This window comes from Lemur catta, chromosome 6 (genome assembly GCF_020740605.2).
Source record: "Lemur catta isolate mLemCat1 chromosome 6, mLemCat1.pri, whole genome shotgun sequence".
NCBI classification, from domain to species: Eukaryota; Metazoa; Chordata; class Mammalia; order Primates; family Lemuridae; genus Lemur; species Lemur catta.
The window spans coordinates 74249958-74269683 of record NC_059133.1 but is presented as its reverse complement, the minus strand read 5'-3'; the positions used below and the strand labels follow the sequence as shown (position 1 = coordinate 74269683).

Below are 19726 nucleotides of genomic sequence, written 5' to 3'. Positions count from 1 at the left end.
CCTGTTTTCCTCATCCAAAACTTTCCCTATCTCTCTCCTCATCCTTTAATGTCAATTTCAGTGTCATTCTACAAAGGTGTTCTTTGAACCCCCAAATCTAAAGCAGGTTTCCTTCTTATTTTCTCTCATAGAGTCCTGTTTTTTTCTTTCACGGAACTTGTCACAATTGGTTATCAGATGTTTATTTGGGGGATTATTTGTTTAATCTCTGTCTTCTCTCTATATAATCTAGAAGAGGGCAGGAATTTTGATTCTTTTGTCCCAGTTTCAAAACTGAGACACTGCTCGACACATAGCAGATGGTCCCTGAATATCTGTTATGAATGACTGAATGAATAAAATGAATGAATGAATGAATGATGGTTGATGGAGGATCCCCCTTACATATTAGAGGCAGTTCTCAAAGAGGGAAGGTGGGCATCACATTGTGTAATATCTAGTACCTGAACGTGGGGACAACTAATTGATTAATTGAAAGTTTGAAGAGGAAATTGTCAGAATTATTACTCAAAGATGATTCATATTCAATATTTTATAAAATCCAAGTCAATTTTCCACTAAATGTAGCTATTTTTTTTTAAAAAGTGAATTTTGATAGTATTTATTTGGAGAGATATAGGTAGGGATGGGATTTTTTTTTTAACTTACATGTGCAAAACACTAAAGTTAGATAGCCCTTGTAACAATGAAGTATGAAGATAAAGAAGATACTGAAATACAACATGCCTTTGAGACTTGAAGTTCAGAAGAGTAGGAAACAGCAATTATTAAGCACGCAGCTGAAAACTTCAGATTTTCTGCTTGGAAAGATATTAAGAAAGGCCATAGAAAATTGTGTGATTATGCATTTAATAGCAGGTCTGTTACTAACCTAAGTTATAGAGGACAAAAGTAACAACTTATAATAGTATCCAATGTCTGTTGGAATTCAGGCCCAAGTCAGAATATATTCACTGTAATATGTTGATACCTTGAATAGCATGAGTTGGTGGAAGACTTGCCTCTTTCACCCTTTCTCTTCAACACTTACTTTCAAACTTCAACCAATTATAGGAAGTTATTAGGAGAGGGCTTCCCAAATCCCAGCTATACCCCACCTTCAGGGAATGAGAGTGCATGGTGGGGCATTTGTTAAGCAGAACTGGAGCTGTAGAATGAACTGCAGTCACCCAAACCATCATACATCTACAAGAATGAGCCAGCGATCTTCTTCCAGTAAAACCTGTATTAAACCGTCATATGTCATGGGGGGAAACTACACCACTTGTGACCACAGCAAAAAGAAGAGTAAAATCTGTATTAATATTATACTTCTTCTCTTGCTCCTGGCAATCATTGCACAATGACCTGAGTCCGGTACTATGGCTGGATTCTGTATCATTAACACTCTCCTTTGAGCCAGACCAGACACTTGCTGAGCATCCTTCCTGCTTACCTGGTCCCTTCTACCGCTTCTCAGGTTCTCAGTATAATGGTTAAAAATCCTATATCTCAATGCTTAGGACCTTCCCCCATTGGTCTTTCATTTATACTATCTAAGAGTGATCTTGGACCCAAGCAAGAGGGTGTCCTTACCTAAGGTTTGCCTTACAGAGGGTTCTGCATATCACAAACACACACAAAAATAAATATATTAAATAATGCAAAGGTGTTTCTGTCACTGGGGATCTGGTATTTATTACTGGCATATTGCTGATGCATAACTCAAACATCCCCTGCCATGATGAATACCATTCAGGTCCCAGAAAATACTGTCCACACATCTCTTGCCATTTATCCTCAAGACACAATATGACTGCATCTGAATGCCATGAAGGGTTTGAGTTGTGCCATTGCTAGCATCAGAATTGGACACTGCTTTGGAAAGTGAGGAAGACTTAAGTGACAGAAGCCTTTAGGTAACAGAAAAGACAAAATAATGAATATCACATCCTGTCTCTCAGAGACCATGAATGCAGTGAACTCCTCCATAAAGTGACTTTTCCTTGAAGTGTTCAGAGTTAAATGTCTTACTTATTATGTTCCAATTTCTGGTTCCATATTAGTGCAGTATTTGCAACACTTGCTTTTCATGGTTCGGGAAAATCTGCCATGTTAAACAATCTACAATACTCTTAAATTTGTATACATGTAGATCTCAGTATAACACTATGTAGCATGTTACTGGTTTGACTTATTTTTCTTGCCTTGGCAGCTAGAGGAACATTGAATACAGGAATTGAGAATAACTTTATTTGTATAAAAGTTCTTAATGAGATTTATTAGATTTTTCAAAATAATAATGTAAAAATTAACTTTTATTCAAAACTTTGATATTTAATAATTTAATTTTCAGTTTGACTTTTGATTCAAATAAAGAATTTAAAAATTTTATTAAAGCATTAAAAATATATTTATTTTTTTAAATTTTGCATTTAACTTAATCCACATATTTTGGAAAATAATTGCAAGCTTTATCCCCCTTAATTATAATTTAATTTAATTCATTAATCCTTTAGATCATGTACTGTAGATCATCTACTGTAAATAGATTACAGATTATGTTATTATTTTAGCTTTAATAATATAATTAGTAATTTGTTGAAATGCAGGCAAGAAAAATCCATTTCTGGAAATAAATAAGAAATAATTTGGAATTATGTACATCTTTGTTTTGTTACTCCCCAAACATTGCCAGCTCATCAAATGAACATTCACATATGCACTATAATAATATTTTGAGTCATCTTGATACCTTAGCAACTTCAGTCATGTAAAAGTCATGGCTTTACACATATGTTTTTAAATTGTCATTTAAAGGTATATTTATCAAGGTAGGATGGTTTTATATAGAGGTTTTCTTAGCTCTACTTGTGGCTATTAAAATATCTAGACTAGGTATAAACCTTGCTATCAGATATAGACAAACCACGAGCGTGAAGTCCAAATGCACTGAATCATGATTCAACATTTGGAGAGACTTGCCCTACTGATAGATGCTATTCTTGTGTACAATGTAGACACATGGAACATTGCTGATTTAAGGCTGCACAGAAGTACAAAGTATCATGTATATATTTATTTGTTCTTTGGAGTGCAGTTACTCTCACACTCATTTGTCCCATGACATGTACAGGAGATCTCTTCTGTGGCTCCATAACCTAATTCTAGTTACTGTTACAAGGTCCTTCTCCTAGAAATAAAGGCAATTTCTTTATCTGGGGAGGGTAAAATAAGGGAAGAGCCATCAATCTTCTTCCTTCAGGGTTTTGCATCCTCATCTTTGTTGTTGTTCATTTCTAGAGCCCATGAGTTTTTACAACCATCTTTGGTTTCATTTCACACTTGACAACTAAACATATCCATCTTCTTCATATTTGCTACCTTTCCAGTGGCATTCTATTTTTTAATTAATAAGCTTCATTTTTACAGGAATTTTAGGTTCCCGACAAGTTGAGCAGAAAGAACAGAGAGTTACCATACGCCCACTGTCCCCAACATTGACAATCTATTCAATTATCAACATCACACACCAGAGAAATTGAGCCAAAAGTACAGCAAGTTCCTATGTAACCACTGCCCCCAATTCCCACAACTGCCCACATATCAACATCATGCACCAGAGTCCTACATCCCTTACAAATCAATGAAGCCATATTGATACATTGTTATCACCCAAAGTCCATAGTTTGTATTAGGAATCATTCTTGGTGTCATACATTCTATGGGTTTTGATGACTGTATAGTGGCATGTATCTACCAGTGTAGTATCTTAAAGAATAGTCTCACTGCCCTAAAAATTCTCTGTGATTGCAAGGAATGGGTTCCTCAAAAAGAAAAAAAAAATATTCTCTGTGCTCTGCCTATTCATTGCCCCCAACTCCTGGCAACCACTAATCTTACTATCTCCATAGTTTTTACCTTTTCCGGAATGTCATATAGTACATAATCTTTTCAGATTTACTTCTTTCATCTAGTGATATGCATTTAAGTTTCCTCCATATCTTTTCATGGCTTGAAAACTCATTTCCTTTTATTAGCGCTGAATAGTACTCATTGCCTGATGTACCACAGTTTATCCACTCACCTACTAAAGCACATAATGGTTGCTTCCAGGTTTTTGTAATTATAAATAAAGCTGCAGGCTTTTGTGTAGACGTAAGTTTTCTATTCATTTTAGGAAGTACCAAGGAGTGTGATCGCTAGGTCGTATGGTAAGAGTCTTGTATGAAACTGCCAAACCGTCTTCCAAAGTGGCTGTACCATTTTACATTTCCACCAGCCATGAGTGAGATTTCCTGCCCACATAGTCACCAGAATTTAGTGTTGTCAGTGTTTCATATTTTGAATTTTGGCCATTCTAATAGGTGTGTAGCAGTAGTTCATTGTTGTTTCAATTTGTAGTTCCCCAATGACATATGGTGTCAAACATGTTTTCATATACTTACTCATCATCTTTATAGCTTCTTTGGTGAAATATTTGTTCAGGTGGGTTTTTTTTGCCCATTTTTTAAATTGGGCTATTCATTTTCTTATTGCTGAGTTCTAAGAGTTCTTCGTATGTTTTGGATAACAGTCCTTTGTCAGATGTGCCTTTGGCAAATAGTTTCTCTTTGTCTGTGGTTTGTCCTCTCACTCTCTTGACATTGTATTTGGCAAACCATAAGTTTTTAATTTTAGTAAAGTCCAGCTTATCAATTATTTCTTTATGTTTACTAATTATTTCTAACATTTCCAGTGTTGTATCTAAAAAGTCATCACCATACCCAAGGTCATCTAGGTTTTCTCCTATGCTGTCTTTTAGAAGTTTTATACTTTTGTGCTTTACATTTAGGTCTATGGTTCATTCTGAGTTAATTTTTATGAAGGTATAGGACCTGAGTCTAGATTCAGCATCATTTGTTGAAAACGCTGCATTTGCTTCATTGTTTTGCCTTTGCCTCTGTCAAACATCAATTGACTATGTTTATGGGGGTCTATTTCTGGGCTCTCCATTCTGTTCCACTGATGTATTTGTCTTTTTTTATTTTTTTTTTTATTTTTTTTTTATTTTTTTTTTTTTGAGACAGAGTGTCACTTTGTTGCCCGGGCTAGAGTGAGTGCCGTGGCATCAGCCCAGCTCACAGCAACCTCAAACTCCTGGGCTTAAGCGATCCTACTGCCTCAGCCTCCCTAGTAGCTGGGACTACAGGCATGAGCCACCATGCCCGGCTAATTTTTTTGTATATATATTTTTTAGTTGGCCAGATAATTTCTTTCTATTTTTAGTAGAGACGGGGTCTCACTCTTGCTCAGGCTGGTCTCGAACTCCTGACCTCGAGCGATCCACCCGCCTCGGCCTCCCAGAGCTAGGATTACAGGCGTGAGCCACCGCGCCCGGCCTGATGTATTTGTCTTTTTTTAAAATCAATACCACACTATCTTGATTACTGTAGCTTTATAGTAAGTCTTGAAGTTGGGTAGTGTCAGTCTTCCAAGTTTGTTTTTCAACAATATTGAGTGGGCTATTCTGGGTCTTTTGCCTTTCCATATAAACTTCAGAATTAGTTTCTCAGTATCCACAAGATAACTTGGAATTTTGATTGAGATCGCATGGAATTTATAGATCAATTTGGGAAAAATCGAATTCTTGACATTGAATTTCCTATCCATAAATATGGAATATCTCTCAATTTATTTCTTTAATTTTATTCATCAGTTTTGTAGTTTTCCTCATATAGATCTTGTACATATTTTGTTAGACTTATACCTAAGTATTTCTTTTTATAAATGTTAATGTGTTTTTAAATTCTACTTGTTCATGGGTGATATATATTAATATAAAAGTTATTGGCTTTTGTCTATTAACTATGTATCCTGCAACCTTGTTATAGTTTCTTTTTAGTTCCAGGAGTTGTTTCTGTAGATTGCTTTGAAATTTTGTATGTTTGTTTGTTTTGAGACAGGGTCTCACTCTGTCTCCTGGGCTAGTATGTGGTGGCATCAGGGCTGACTGCAACCTTAAACTTCTGGGCCCAAGTGATCCTTCGGACTCAACCTCTCAAGTAGATGGGACTACAGGCATGGGCTACCCTCCTAATTTTTGTTTTTTTGTAGAGACAGAGTCTTGCTGTGTTACTCAGGCTGGCCTCAAACTCCTGACTTCAAGCTATCCTCCCAACTTGGCCTCCCAAAGTGCTGGGATTACAGGCATGAACCACAATGTCTGGCCTCTTTTGAATTTTCTACATAGACAATCATGCCATCTGTGAACAAAGACAGCTTTATTTCTTCCTTCCCTTCTGTATACCTTTTATTTCCTTTTCTTGTCTACTGCATTAGCTAGGACTTCTAGTATGACATTGAAAATTAGTGGTGTGAATGGACATGTTTGCTTTGTTCCTAATCTTAGGAAGCTTCAAGCGTCTCACCATTAAGTGTGATATTAACTGTAGATTCTTTGGTAAATATTCTTTTTCAAGTTAAGGAAGTTCCATCCTATTTCTAGTTTAATGAAAGTTATTTTTATCATGAAGGGATGTTGGGTTTATCAATTGCTTATTCTGCATCTATTTATATGATCATGTGATTTTTCTTCTTTGGCTTTCAATGTGATGGATTACATTAATTTATTTTCAAATGTTGAATCAGCCTTGCATACCTGGGATAAATCCTACTTGGTCATGATATACAATTCTTTTATACATTGTTGAATTGGATTTGTTAATATTTTGTTGAAGACTTCTGTATCTATGTTCACAAGAAATATTGGTCTATAGTTCTCTTTTCTTATAACATCTTTGCCTTGTTTTGGCCTTAGGGTAATGCTGGCCTCACAGAATGAGTTAGGAAGTATTCCTGCTACTCCTATCATCTAAAAAAGATTGTTGAGACTTGGTATAATTTCTTCATTAAATGTTTGCTAGAATTCCCCAGTAAACCCATCTGGGCCTTGTGATGTTTCTTTTGGAAGATCATTAATTATTGATTCAATTTCATTAATAGATATAGGTCTATTCAGATTTTCTATTTCTATTTGAATTTTGGCAGACTGCATTTTTCGAGGAATTGGTCCATTTCATTTATGTTGTCAAATTTATTGGCATGGAGTTGTTCATAATATTCCTTTATTATCCTTTTAATGTCCATGAATCTGTAGTAATATTCTCTTTTTCACTTTTAATATTAGCAATTTGTGTCTGCTCCCTTTTGTCCTTAGTCTGACTAGAGGTTTATTGATTTTATTGATCTTTTCAAAGAAATAGCTTTTAGCTTTATTGATTTCCTGTTTTTAATTTTATTAATTTCTGCTCTAATTTTTATTTCTTTTTTTAATTACTTTGAACTTAATTTGATCTTTTTCTAGTTTCCTTATGTAGAAGCTTAGATGAGTGATTTTAGTCCTCTCCTCTTTTTAAAAATATGCATTCAAATCTATAAATTTGCCTCTAAGCACTGCTTTTGCTGCGGGCCATATATTTTTATAAATTTTCATTTTCATTTAGTTCAAAATACTTTGAAATTTCTCTTGCGATTTCTCCTTTGACCCACATGTTATGTGTGTTGTTTAATCTCCAAGTATTTTGCCATTTTCTAGCTATCTTTCTGTTACTAACCTGTAGTTTAATTCTTTTGTGGTCTGAGAGCAGATATTGTATGATTTCTGGTCTTTTAAATTTGTTAGTTGTATTTTATGGCCCAGAGTATGGTCTATCTTGGTGAATGTTTCATATAAGCTTAGAAAAAATGTGTATTCTGCTGTTGTTAGATGAAGAGGTCTATAGATGTCAATTATGTTCACTTCATTGATGGTGCTACTGAGTTCAACTATGTTCTTACTTATTTACTGCCTGCTAACTCTGTCTATTTCTGATAGACGGCTGTTAAAGTCTCTAGCTATAATAGTTGATTCATTTATTTCTCTTTGCAGTTCTACCAATTTTTGCCTCATGTATTCTGACAGTCTGTTCTTAGGCACAAACACGTTAAGGACTGTCATCTTCTTGGACATTATGTTGAGTGTGTGAAAGTAGATAAAACACTTTGGCTTTTTCTTATCTCTTTAATTTCTTTGGCGGTTGCCCTAGAGTCTACAAATATACTTACAATTAATTCAAGGCCACTTTCAAATAACACTATACCAGTTTACAAGTAGTGCAAATACCCTCTAATAACAAAATACTCTCAGTTCCTCTCTTCCATCCCTTATATCATTGCTGCCATTCATTTCACACACACATAAGCATATATATGCATATATCAAATATATTGTTGCTATTATTACTTTAAGCAAATTACTATCTTTCAGATCAATTAAGAATAAGAAAAATAACAGTCTTTATTTTGTCTTCACTTATTCATTCACTGAGGCTCTCCCTTTCTTCATGTAGATGCACGTTTCTGATCTATATCATCTTCCTCCTCTCTGAAGAACTTCTTTTAACATTTCCTGAAAGGCAGGTCTACTGGTAACAAATTCCCTCAATTTTTATTTGTCTCAGAAAGTCTTTATTTTTCCTTCCTTTTTAGAAGGATTGTTTCACACATAGGGTACAGAATTTTGTCCCAACACCTTAAATAAGAGGAGATTTTTATTTGGTATTCACTATGCGGGTCTGGGAGGACACGTGGAGTTAAAATCACAAAAGTGTTGGGGGGGCCCCCTACAACTGAGTCACTCTGGATTTTTTAACTCTTTTAACTCTCAAGCTTGTCAATATCAAGCCTCCAGCAATACATCAATCATAGTTCAGGTTTTCCCATCCCAACACTGACTTTCATGGAGGTTTCTGCTTTGATAACTTGTGATTCTATCTGCTCTCTCTCCAAATCTGGGGGGCAGTGACCACTGATGTGCCTCAGTTTGTTCAGCTATATACTTGCTGTTATGATGGAGTGGTGACTCCCAGCATTCTGCTTAATTAAAAAAGTTTAATTATAATTTTGCATATATGCATAAATATGACCATATGAGACCTTGATTTATAAATGTCTGCCTTTTTCTTTGCCATATTTGCTTAGTACTCTTTCTCTTACTTCCCCCACATGCATTAATGTCCCTCTTCCACCAGCCAAGGTAATGTTAATACTCTACTTTATATCCTTCCTGTGTTTCTCTATGCTTCTATAGATCTATATATCTATATACATACATACATATTCAAAGTTATTTGACTGTGGTTTAATAGGAACAAGATCATATTAAACGTGTTTTTCAGATTATAATTTTCTTCACAAACTAAACTTCTTGAAAATTAGTGCAATTCAACTGACAGAACTTAAATTGGTTCATTTTTATGTCTTCGTAATAGTCAACAGAGAAAATATGTGTTAGTTAATTCAGCTGTAACCATGTTATAGTCTCAATATGGATCCTCTACACGTTCTCTTGGTGTTTATGATATGAGGTTTAAGAAACCATCAGCTAGATTTTGAGCAGCACACAAGAAATCAGGAAACCTGGGTTTAGTCTTTACCTGTTACACTTCCACAATTGTCAAAAAACAAATTGTGTAAAAAAATTCTGTAAAAATCTATAACTAGCTGCTTCACAAAATGGCCAGACAATGAAGAACAATTTTCTTTATGCCATGTCTGGACAGCTGACCTACAGAACTTTGAAATAATAATACCAAAACAATGTTTGTGGTATGTGGTTATGCAGCAACAGAAAACTAATGCAGGGACCTTCAAAAAGACATAAAGTCCAGTCTGCAACACTATAAAATAAGACATTAGGCCCCAATCACCAGCTTTCCAGTTTTAAAACACCGTATTTTTAGAATTCTGCTGTAGATCAAAATCAAAGCTCTGTTTCAGTTAACAGAAACAGTACTTGTTTAAATAGATAGCAGTGGGGAAGGATAACATTTCTTTGGATCATTGGATTCGTCCACAACCTTCAATTTTATAGCATCATTAGAATGATCTGACATATTATTTGAGGTATGGCATATTTTGTAGGTATCTTGCATATTCCATAACAACTTCCAGGCAGATTTACAAAGAGATATTTGTTTTATGAGGTTGAATGACATGGTAAGCTATTGAGCAATAGTGAGGGAGAGAACACCGTGAAAGTCAAGGTCAGTTATTGTCGTAATCTATTTCTCAACATTGAGAAACGTGAGCAATGTGGGTTGTGAGATAAAAACTTGGAGACTTCCCTCTAACCAAACCAATGTGAAGCTGAATTCATAAGAACAGGAGTTGCTTGTACACCATGTTTGATGTTCCAGAACAATAGATTCCGCTGTAGAAGATCAGAACCTATTGCCATTTTGGCTACATTTGGGCCTATTAGAGAATTTGGTTTACAAGTTGATGAAGTCTTTAGCATGTCCTTTGCTCATCCCTTCTAAAATGGATGAACATTTTAAGAGAACTCTGTTAAAATATTCACTTGAAATGGTATTAAACTATACAAGAAAAAAAATCAAAAAGTAAGGACATAAAATTCCACCCCAGAGAAACTGCCTGCATTATTTTCCTAGGGCTGCCACAACAAATTACTACCAACTGGGTGGCTTTAAAAACAGAAATTTATTCTTTCACAGTTTTGGTGGTTAGAAGATGGAAACTAAAGTGAAAGCCATGCTCCCTCCAGAGGTTCTAGGGGAGAATCCTTCTTTGCCTCTTCCAGCCCCTGATGGCTGTTGGCATTTCTTGGCTTCTTTGGCTTCCACATCACTCCAGTCTCTCCCTGCCTTAACTTCAAATCACCTTCTCCAATGTGTGTGTGTCTCAGATCTCCCTTTGTCTTTCTCTTGTAAGGTTATTTGCCATTGGATTTAGGGCCCACTTAGACAACCCAGGATGACATATCTTGGGGGGACCACCATTGCCTCTTTGTAAAATCATCTGTTATGGGCGAACTGGGCTCCCTCCACCCCCCACCAGTTTCATATATTGAAGTCCTAACCCCCAGAATCCCGGAATGTGATCCTATTTGGGAATAGGACTGTTGCAGATTTAATTACTTAAATTAAAATGAGGTCAAGAGGGTAAGCTGTAATCCAATATGACTGGTTTACTTTTAAAAAGGAGAAATTTGGACACAGACATGAACACAGGGAGAATGTCATATGAAGATGAAGGCAGAGACCAGGGTTATGTTTCTACAAGTCAAGGAACACCAAAGATTGCCAAAAAACAAGAAGTCAGTGAAAAATCATAGAACACATTCTCCCTCACAGCCCTCATTAAGAACCAACCCTGCAGATATCTTGATCTTGGACTTCTAGCCTCCAGAACTGTGAAATAATAAATTTTTATAGCTTAATAAGTCCAGTTTGCATACTTTCTTATGACAGGCCTAGCGTACTGATACATTCTACAAATATGAATAACATTTTAAATAGTGTTAATCAAATTATGGTTTTGTAATTTATAATAATGCTGTATTTTATCTTTGAACATTCCATTGAAAGTAGGTTTTATATTTTCTACTTTACAAATAACTGTAATAAATATGTTACTCGGTCTATATTGCATTTCTCTTTTTGTGGATTATTTCCTTTCAATACATTCTAAGAAGCAAGAATGTTTTCTCAAAATGTCCAGAACAATAAAAAATTTTCAGTGACTGAATGGCTTGGAAATGTGTTGCTGAACTTCCTTCCAAACAGTTGTATGTAACAATTTACCTCCCATCTGTTATCTGATAAGTGATTTCTATACAACATTCTCACCTGCATTTGACAGTATCATTTCAAGTACTGTCACATACGTTTTGAAGACACATTCAGATTTATTCTTGACTGGGGGGGAAGAGTAACAAAGAGTTCTGTATATTTATTTGGTCCTAACATTTTTTTTTCTTGCTTTCAGGTAGGCATCAAAGGAAATTAGTAACAATGTCTTTAGGCTACACTTTGCTTAACATATTGAATTATATACAGAGAGTCCAGGAGCAGAGAATTCAAAATGGGTGTGATTTTTTTTTTAATGCATGAAATCGCTCATTTCATTTCTTCCAACTTTCATGAATCAAATTTTATTTTTTTATTGCTTGTCAATTGTTGTACCAAGGAGAATGAGAACAGCGTATAGGGCAATATTCCCTTTTGATTTTTCTTAACACAGCATATTTTTTTCGGAAATTTACCTTCCACATTGTCCAGGGACTTAGGATGGGCGTTGTTCGTTTTTCAGCACTTCCTGGTTGAGGGCAAGGGCTCCACTCACGTGCCTGTCCATCCCTCCACAAGTCTTCCCTGACAGCTCCAGTCTTTCCGTTTAAAATCTAACAACGACCAAATCCCCAAAAACTACCAGGGTAAGAAAGGAAACACCGTTTTTTTCTTTTAGATCCAGAGAGGCGCCGCAGGGCACAGCTGGCCCGCGGCTGTAACTCGGAGCATCTCAGATCCTTTCTCGTCTCCCACCTCCTAACCACCACCCCCCCACCCCCCGCAGGCAGGGCCAGATTTCTGGCCCCCCAAACCCCGGGTGGGAGCAAACCGCGCCACCAGTCCCCCTCACCCCCTCCAAACCTCCGCCCCTGGGGTTTAAAAAGCCACTGCGCTTATGGGTCATCGCAGAGCGCCTCCGCAGCGTCTGCAGCAGATACAAGAGCATCCCTCCCACGGGATGTGCAGTGTAGACGAGCTGAAGAAACTGGGATTTCTGGGCTGCCTTTATCTGCTAGGGTGGGTAGGGAAAGGTGTGTCCTGCATACGTTCGGACCAGAACCTCTCAGTCTCAGCTTTCTCCTCTCTCTCTCCCCTCCCTCCCCTCTGTCTCTGTCTCTGTCTCTCCGTCTCCGTCTGTGTCTCTCTCCCTCCCCCCCCCTCTTGCTCATTCAAGGCGTGGGAGCTCTCCTTTTCCGGACAGAGAGGGGCGCCTTTCCAGCTGCCTTTCCTCTCACTCACTGATTAAAAAATGATTAAAACAAACCAAAACAAAAAGCAAAAAAAAAAAAAAACACACACAACCCGCAGATCCAAGAGCCGTAAGCGAGTGGATGAGCCTGGCGCTGAATGAATGGGCGCCGCGGGGCGGGCCGGCGTGCGCGGCCGCCCTGCCCGCGGTGCCATCGCCCCGAGGCCTGCAGGGCCCGCGTGGGCCCCTCGCCCTCCTCCCGCCCCGGGCTGAAGCCGCCGCCGGCTCCGCGCCCAACGCCGAGGCCGCGGCGGCGGCGGGGAAGGTCGGAGGGAGGGTGGTTTCCTCCCGCCCCACACCCAGTCTCCCAGCCGGATATATAGAGTGTCACGTTTGGGAGCCGAAAGACCAGAGCAGTTTCCTTGTGGCTGGAGCACTTCCCGTAGCCTCGGGCAAGGACCGGGATTTAGAGGACCACTAGTTGAACCCCACCCCCGTGCCGGAGGAGCAGGTATTCCAGGGGCCCCCGCCCTGCGGTCCGCAGAGCCCACGCGCTCCGAAGGCAAAGACCGGGCTGGGGGTGGCCCGGGAGGGAGGGCTCGGCCGGGATCGCAGGGAGGGGCGGGTCCCCGCGGGGCCCCCAGGAGGGTGGGTGTGAGGCCGGGTGGGAGGAGAGAAGCGTTTGCCGCGGCTCTGCCCGCTACGGCTGCCCCCGGCCGCACCCCCGTCGTCACCGGCCGCTCAGCCACGTTTGGCGTCGGCGGAGCCCGCCACGGTGGAGCGCGCAGGGGCCGGGAAGGGCAACGAGCCGGGAAGGACCGGAGAAGGCTAACGTGGGGGGCACCGCCGTGGTGGCTGGGCACCGAGGGAGAGAGGCTCGGGGCCGTGACCCGCCGAGGCCTTCTTGGCCCCTGGGGCTATTCCTGGAGAGCGCGCGCAAACGCCCGGGCCAGGTGTGGAACGGCGCCGGCCTCGGGTCCCCCGCTGTCCCGGGGAACAGCGGGCCCGCGCTTCCCCGGCCCCGGGAGCGCGTCCTCGCTCGCCCCTAGCCCCACCCCAGGCCGTGCACGTCCGAACCCTCCCACTTGGGCCTCGCCCGGGTCTTAAGCCAGAAGCTGAAAGAGGCTGGGGCGGCCAGGGCGGGGACTGCCCCCGTAGGAAGTTTTTGACCTCCTCCTGCGGCTTGGGCATCCTGGAGAGAGCAAGGGAGCAGGTGGCAGAAGGCTCCAACTGGAGTAGATGGCTTGTGGGGAAGGCCGCTCACACCCCCAGTGAGTAAGATTACCCGCGGGGCAGTTGCAGTTTATTAAAACAATGCATGCCCAACCTTAGCCTAGAGAAATCAGAGGAATGCATCCCACCTGCTAGCCTCCTCCTCCTCTCTGGGTGGGTAGGATGATGAACGCTTTTTCTTCCATGGGTGAGTTACTTGGTGTACGCAAACAAGGTTGTCATTGGATCTGCAAGAGTTGGGTCACTCATTGAATCATGTAGAGTGCCCCATGGTGCGATGAACAAGGACAGCATGGGCAAAGGGACCAGGAAGCTCAAGTGCATCGTGCTTTTCTGCTTCTCGGAGGCTGTATCGAGAGAAGTTTGACACTCAGGAAATGGAAATTTGAGAAATATCTTGTGGTTTCAATTACCCGTCTGTCTACATCGTCATAATATGAGTTGGAGATTTGACTGAGGGGCGTATTTAGTCTAAAAGTTGTAAAGCAGAACTAGGGACTAAATAAAAATTCAAGACTGCCACCTAAACTGCAAGAGCAGGTGTTTCAGCAAAATTCCCATTTAGGGCTATTTGTGTGTGAGATTTCTAAGAGATGGCCATGAGGTGTGTACCAAGCAGACTCAAGTGTTGTAACATTTCATCTGTAGTATCTCTCAGGATCCAGTCTTTATAGTACTCTTTTCCTATTTCTGAGGGCATCTTCTGCACCTGCTCTATTAACAAATTCCTACCTTACCTCGATTTCTAACATTGGGCTATAGTTGTCTATACAATCGATGTAAATCACCATGAGTTGGTCTATCTTACAGATATTGGAGAAATTAAAAGTAAATGAGAGGCCTGGCACGGTGGCTCACACCTGTAATCCTAGTACTGTGGGAGGCCGAGGTGGGAGGATCGCTTGAGGTCAGGAGTTCAAGACCAGCCTGAACAAGAGAAAGACCCTGTCTCTACAAAAAATAGAAAAATTAGCTGGGCAAGGTGGCACTCACCTGTAGTACCAGCTCCTTGAGCCCAGGAGTTTGAGGTTGCAGTGAGTTATGATGACACCACGGCCCTCTAGCAGGGGGCAACAGAGTGAGACTCTGTCTCCAAAAAAAAAAAGTAAATGAAAATATACTTTCCCTAATGGAGGCTAAATGTAACATCCAATTAGAGAAGAAGAGGGAGAAGTTTCCTTTAAGGGGGTAAAAATAAATAAAATAGCTCATATTTGAGTATCACTGTGATGTTCATAAAGAATATGGTCATTTTGACCATCTCACCATTTGCTTTCCTATCTCCTGAAGAAGCATTCTCGAGTGCATTTGTTTCTGGCAACATCTGGTCAGCTTTAAGAATTCCTTGGTTTTGCATTAATTCCCATGCATTCAAGAAAACTTGCTTATTTATAAATATAGTCTGAAAGATCATGCACGGTGACTATCGGCGTGCTTGTTTCTGCCAATATATTCTGACATTGTGGGCTCTCTGAGAACCTTTATTACTCTTGAAGAGGTTAACAGACTGCTTTGAGAATTCAATAAAAGCTATGAAATATGAAAAACAAACACATTCTCATTAACACAGAATTCGGCCTATGTTTTCAGGAGTTCACGACCTTGACCTCCTTAATGCCAACCTCCCACATTCCTAGGCTTCCAGAGATCCTAGGCAGGGCCAGTTTGATGGAACTGCAAACTGTGCAAATGCACAGGGCCTTGCACTTAGAAGGGCCCTGCATTTAGTTTAATGTTCTGCTGTCACCATCAGCTGGCTTAATAATTTTTAGTCAAGTGGCTCTGAATCTTCATTTTGCACAGGGCCCTGCCAATTATATCCTGAGCCCAGATTGACAACCTTGGACTAGCACTTACTAAATAACAGCGTAGTTTTATAGCAATCCTACATTTAAGGTGAGTTCTCCAGTGCAAACCTGGAATCTAACTGCTGTTAGGTGCCCTTGGACATGTCATTAAACTTCCCTATATCTCAGTTTCCCCATTGACAAGATAAAAACAACAGATGACGTCTTCTTCACTACTTATCTTAAAAGTTGTATTATGTCTGAGTAAAAAGATAATTGTAAAAATATCTACTGATTTGAACAGTTTCATGCTAACAAAGATGGTATTGTTACAGGCTTACCCTTTGTACTCCATTTTTCAGAAGTAGCTTGAGGAAAGTTGGTTGAATGTATTTAAAAGGTTGCAGAGGCTTTATAAGTCTTATATTTTGGTGAAAAAATAAAAATAAAACAAAAGGTAGCTAAGGTGTTCAGTATTTTAAATATTCTTTAAATATCATTATTTGGACAAGATTGGAACTGGCAACTAAAAATACAGAATAACATCTTGGATCCCAGAGATACTTCCTGAATTAAATTAACGTTTGGGTCTAATTCATCCAAAAATTGAACAATGAGAAATTGAGCCAATAATTGAAAACTTTTTGAGGAGGTAATCTTGTTTCATTTAATTTTAAAAATCCACTTGTTCAAAATCTTGATCAAGTCACCCTTCTAAATATTCTAGGAAATGCCTAATCAAATATAAAGTATACCATGCTCGCTTTGGCAGCACATATACTAAAATTGGAATGATACAGAGAAGATTAGCATGGCCCCTGCACAAGGATGACACGCAAATTCGTGAAACATTCCATATTTTTTGATAAGCTGAAATAAAAAAATAAAAAATAATAAATGATCCCTTCTTCGTATTGCCAATATGGAAAAAAGAAATTTTTATGATTTGGCTAAAATACTACAAAACAAATTTTATTTCCACCCTGATAAACCTAAATATGAATTTCCCTATGATATTCCCTGTCTTCACTGATCATTCCTAAACTTTTAATCCTATACCGGCCTGATATATCAAAACCAAACTGAATAAAGGAGAAAATATTTATAAAAAAAAATATATATATATATATATATATATATATATATATATATATATAAGTACACCTAGTTCCTTACCAAGTACACTTAGTCACCATTTGTAACTCTGGTGCCTGTTAAAGAGGAATTGAGAAAACAGGCAAGTCCTCTGTCCCAAGACTCCTCCCTTAACTGCTTCTCTCTGACCTCAGAACTTACCTTTATCCCAGCTGTCCTTCCCAGCATGATGGCAACACACTCAGAGCCCTCCAGGAAGAAAATAGAATAAGAGGAAAGGGATCAAATTCCCATATTAGAGTCTTACAATGGGGGCACTATAAGGAGTGGGTGAGAAAGTACACTGTGCAGAGGGGTGTGCTGTGTGTGTTAGGATACAGAGTACTGGGCCCTGCATGCCGTAAACTTATGGACATCATTAGCAAGACAAAATATGTGAACATAAGGCCTTAATTTACAACAGCTAATACGTTGTTACAAGGCAATGGAAGATTGGACACCAAATGAGTAGTGCAGAAAATAAGTGCAATGCGTTTCCAAGAAGAGAATAAAATACGCCGAAATGCTAAGGGAAGCCTAGGAGGAAAGGTTTATGAGGTGGCCCTTAAAGTTTTGGTCCTAATAGAGATGAACAAATGAGACTTTGGGTAATAAGTGTATGAAAAAGGAAAATCTGGATGGAGCTAATGTTTTAGGTAAGGAAAAGGCTAGAGATAAAACTGTAAGAGAAATTCCCGCTGGCTAGCTATATTCATGTAATAAATAATTATTAAGCCCATTCTGTGACCAGACATCATGCCAGTTTTCCCCACATTTGGTGGTGAACGAAGCAGATGTGTTCCCTATCGTCTTGGAACTTACATTTATAAAATAAACATATAATAGCAAATTTCGGGAAGTAGTGTGAAGAACAGAATGCTATGAGAAAAAAACAAGGACACGGACTCAGTTGGGTGCTCTGAGAAAGGCTCTGTGAGAAAGAAAGATTGAAATTGATATTTGAAAGAAGCATAGGAGTGAACTTGATCAAAAATAAAAGAGGAAAAAGCGATTTGGGCCGAGAAAATCGTACACGGGAAGGCCCTATGGAGAGAAGAAGCTGGAGGTGTTTAGGGACAGAAAGAAGGCACTGATGTGGCTGGAGTTTGGTGAGGAAGCTGCTGAGAGACTGGACACCAGTGGGGGCAGGTGGCTGCTCATGCCACACTGCTCAGGTCTTGATAAAGATTTTGAATTTGATGTTAGTGGGAAGCCACTGAAGGCTTTTAAGCCAGAGACTGGCCTAATTTCTATTTTAAGGAAATCTTTATGGACACAATAAGGAGAATGGACCGGAGGGATAACGGATTGGAAGTAGGACCAGTTAGGACAGAGGGCAGGCCAGAGTACTGACAAGGAAGAGGGAGAGAAGTGCACAGACTTTAGATAGGTTTTGAACGCTGGATTGATACAGCTTGGTGATTGGATATGGGAGATGGATAAAACAGAAAGAAGTGTGAGAATGAATGCCTTTAATAGATACTGCCAAATGTTTCTAATCCAAAACAATAGGCCCATATGCATATAATGTAAAGTTGCCATTAGAAGAACAGAAAAATAAAACAAATAACCCCAGTTAGGACCTCTGGTAGGTGTACCAGCTGCTGGGATAGGGATGAGAGAAAGGAGGAAGGAGATATTTGCTTTATCCCCTGAACTGTTTGAATTATTTTTTAAACCATGCTTGCCTTTTATAATTTTTTTAGAAAGTTCTCACTACAACAGCTATAGCTCCTGTTTTTCTGTCTTCAGTACATGGATGGCATAGGATGTAATTTCTAAAATGAGAAAAACTAAGAGAGAAAGGTCTGATCTTCCCCAAAGTGATTGTTCTAAAACATAATTCACTCCCCTGCTTAAAACCTTTTCATTCTTCTGCCTTGTCTGCTGCAGTGTTTCCCCAAATGTAGGCTGTGGATAATTAGTTTCCTGGGATATTAACAGTTAAGTGAAGGAAAGAAAAGCTTCCCTGACCGTATAACTTTGAGAAACACTTGATTTAACCTAGTTAAGCAGTTTTATTGCAGGAATCCTCAGAGCCTTTACTATACCAACGCATGTTAAGAATCATCAAGAAAGGAGGGATATTTTGTACCACACTTCCCAGACTTATTTGACCTTGAAACGCTTTTCCGGTGGAACACCTAACAGAGTCAGCATTTAGCATAACGCGCTTTGGGAATTGCTGCCCTATATTAATAGATTAAACCTTTTAACATCTGCAGCTCTCTATTAACCATAAGCTTCTCTCAGTTCTTTAAATGCTATTTAGTTGGGGAAAAGCAGGAGCCTGGAATTGACTCTGTTAATAGGCATTAAGTTGATGATGAAACCATCTCTGCTGTATGGATAAGAGACATTCACAAATAAGATCTGCAGTCTCATTAAAAGCAAAATTTGTGTTGTTTGTTTGTTGTTAATTTTTACTTTCCTGGCAAGGCTGTGCAGGATCTCACTAAGGTACATTGTCCAGCCTGTATTTGCCCATAAGGAACCTGAAGCATAAATAGTAGGGAAGACGTTACAGGGCCTGGTCATGTTCCGTGGGAGGTCTGGACTTCATCTGATGTTTGGAAGCTCTCCCCTGCAGGGCAACACCGTGTGACTACATAGGGCATCCCATAGTGTGAGGAGGAAGCTCTGTGGCTAGCGTCTGCTCCCTCACAGGCTTCGGAAATTGGAAGAAAAGGCTAATGGCAGCAGGCAGTTGAGACATGCTCTTTACTGTCTGGGGTTACAGCAGCGGTGAAAAGCATGGCGGAGACCATGGCGAGCGCTTATATATGGCTCTG

At 39.5% G+C, this 19726-nt stretch overlaps 1 protein-coding gene, 1 long non-coding RNA gene and 1 other non-coding gene across 5 annotated transcripts in view; 2 read left to right on the top strand and 1 right to left on the bottom strand.

Annotated features, from left to right (window-relative positions):
* Nucleotides 1-8118: 8118 nt before the first annotated feature.
* LOC123639894 lies at nt 8119-14351 on the bottom strand. Its single transcript, XR_006735830.1, has 3 exons — nt 14142-14351; nt 12065-12227; nt 8119-8407 (listed from the first exon to the last, which is right to left on the bottom strand). It is a non-coding gene; the product is annotated as an uncharacterized LOC123639894 (long non-coding RNA).
* Nucleotides 12930-19726, top strand: part of FAR2 (fatty acyl-CoA reductase 2) — a 144465-nt gene continuing 137668 nt past the window's right edge. For 2 of the 3 annotated variants that reach the window (XM_045554108.1, XM_045554103.1), the window contains exon 1: nt 13126-13291. The gene's annotated coding sequence lies outside the window, so the exon portion shown is untranslated. Of the gene's footprint in view, nt 13292-19726 lie in introns of all 3 variants that reach the window. The other variant, XM_045554102.1, reaches the window with a different exon arrangement.
* Nucleotides 16557-16663, top strand: LOC123640820. Its single transcript, XR_006736064.1, has one exon. It is a non-coding gene; the product is annotated as a U6 spliceosomal RNA (small nuclear RNA).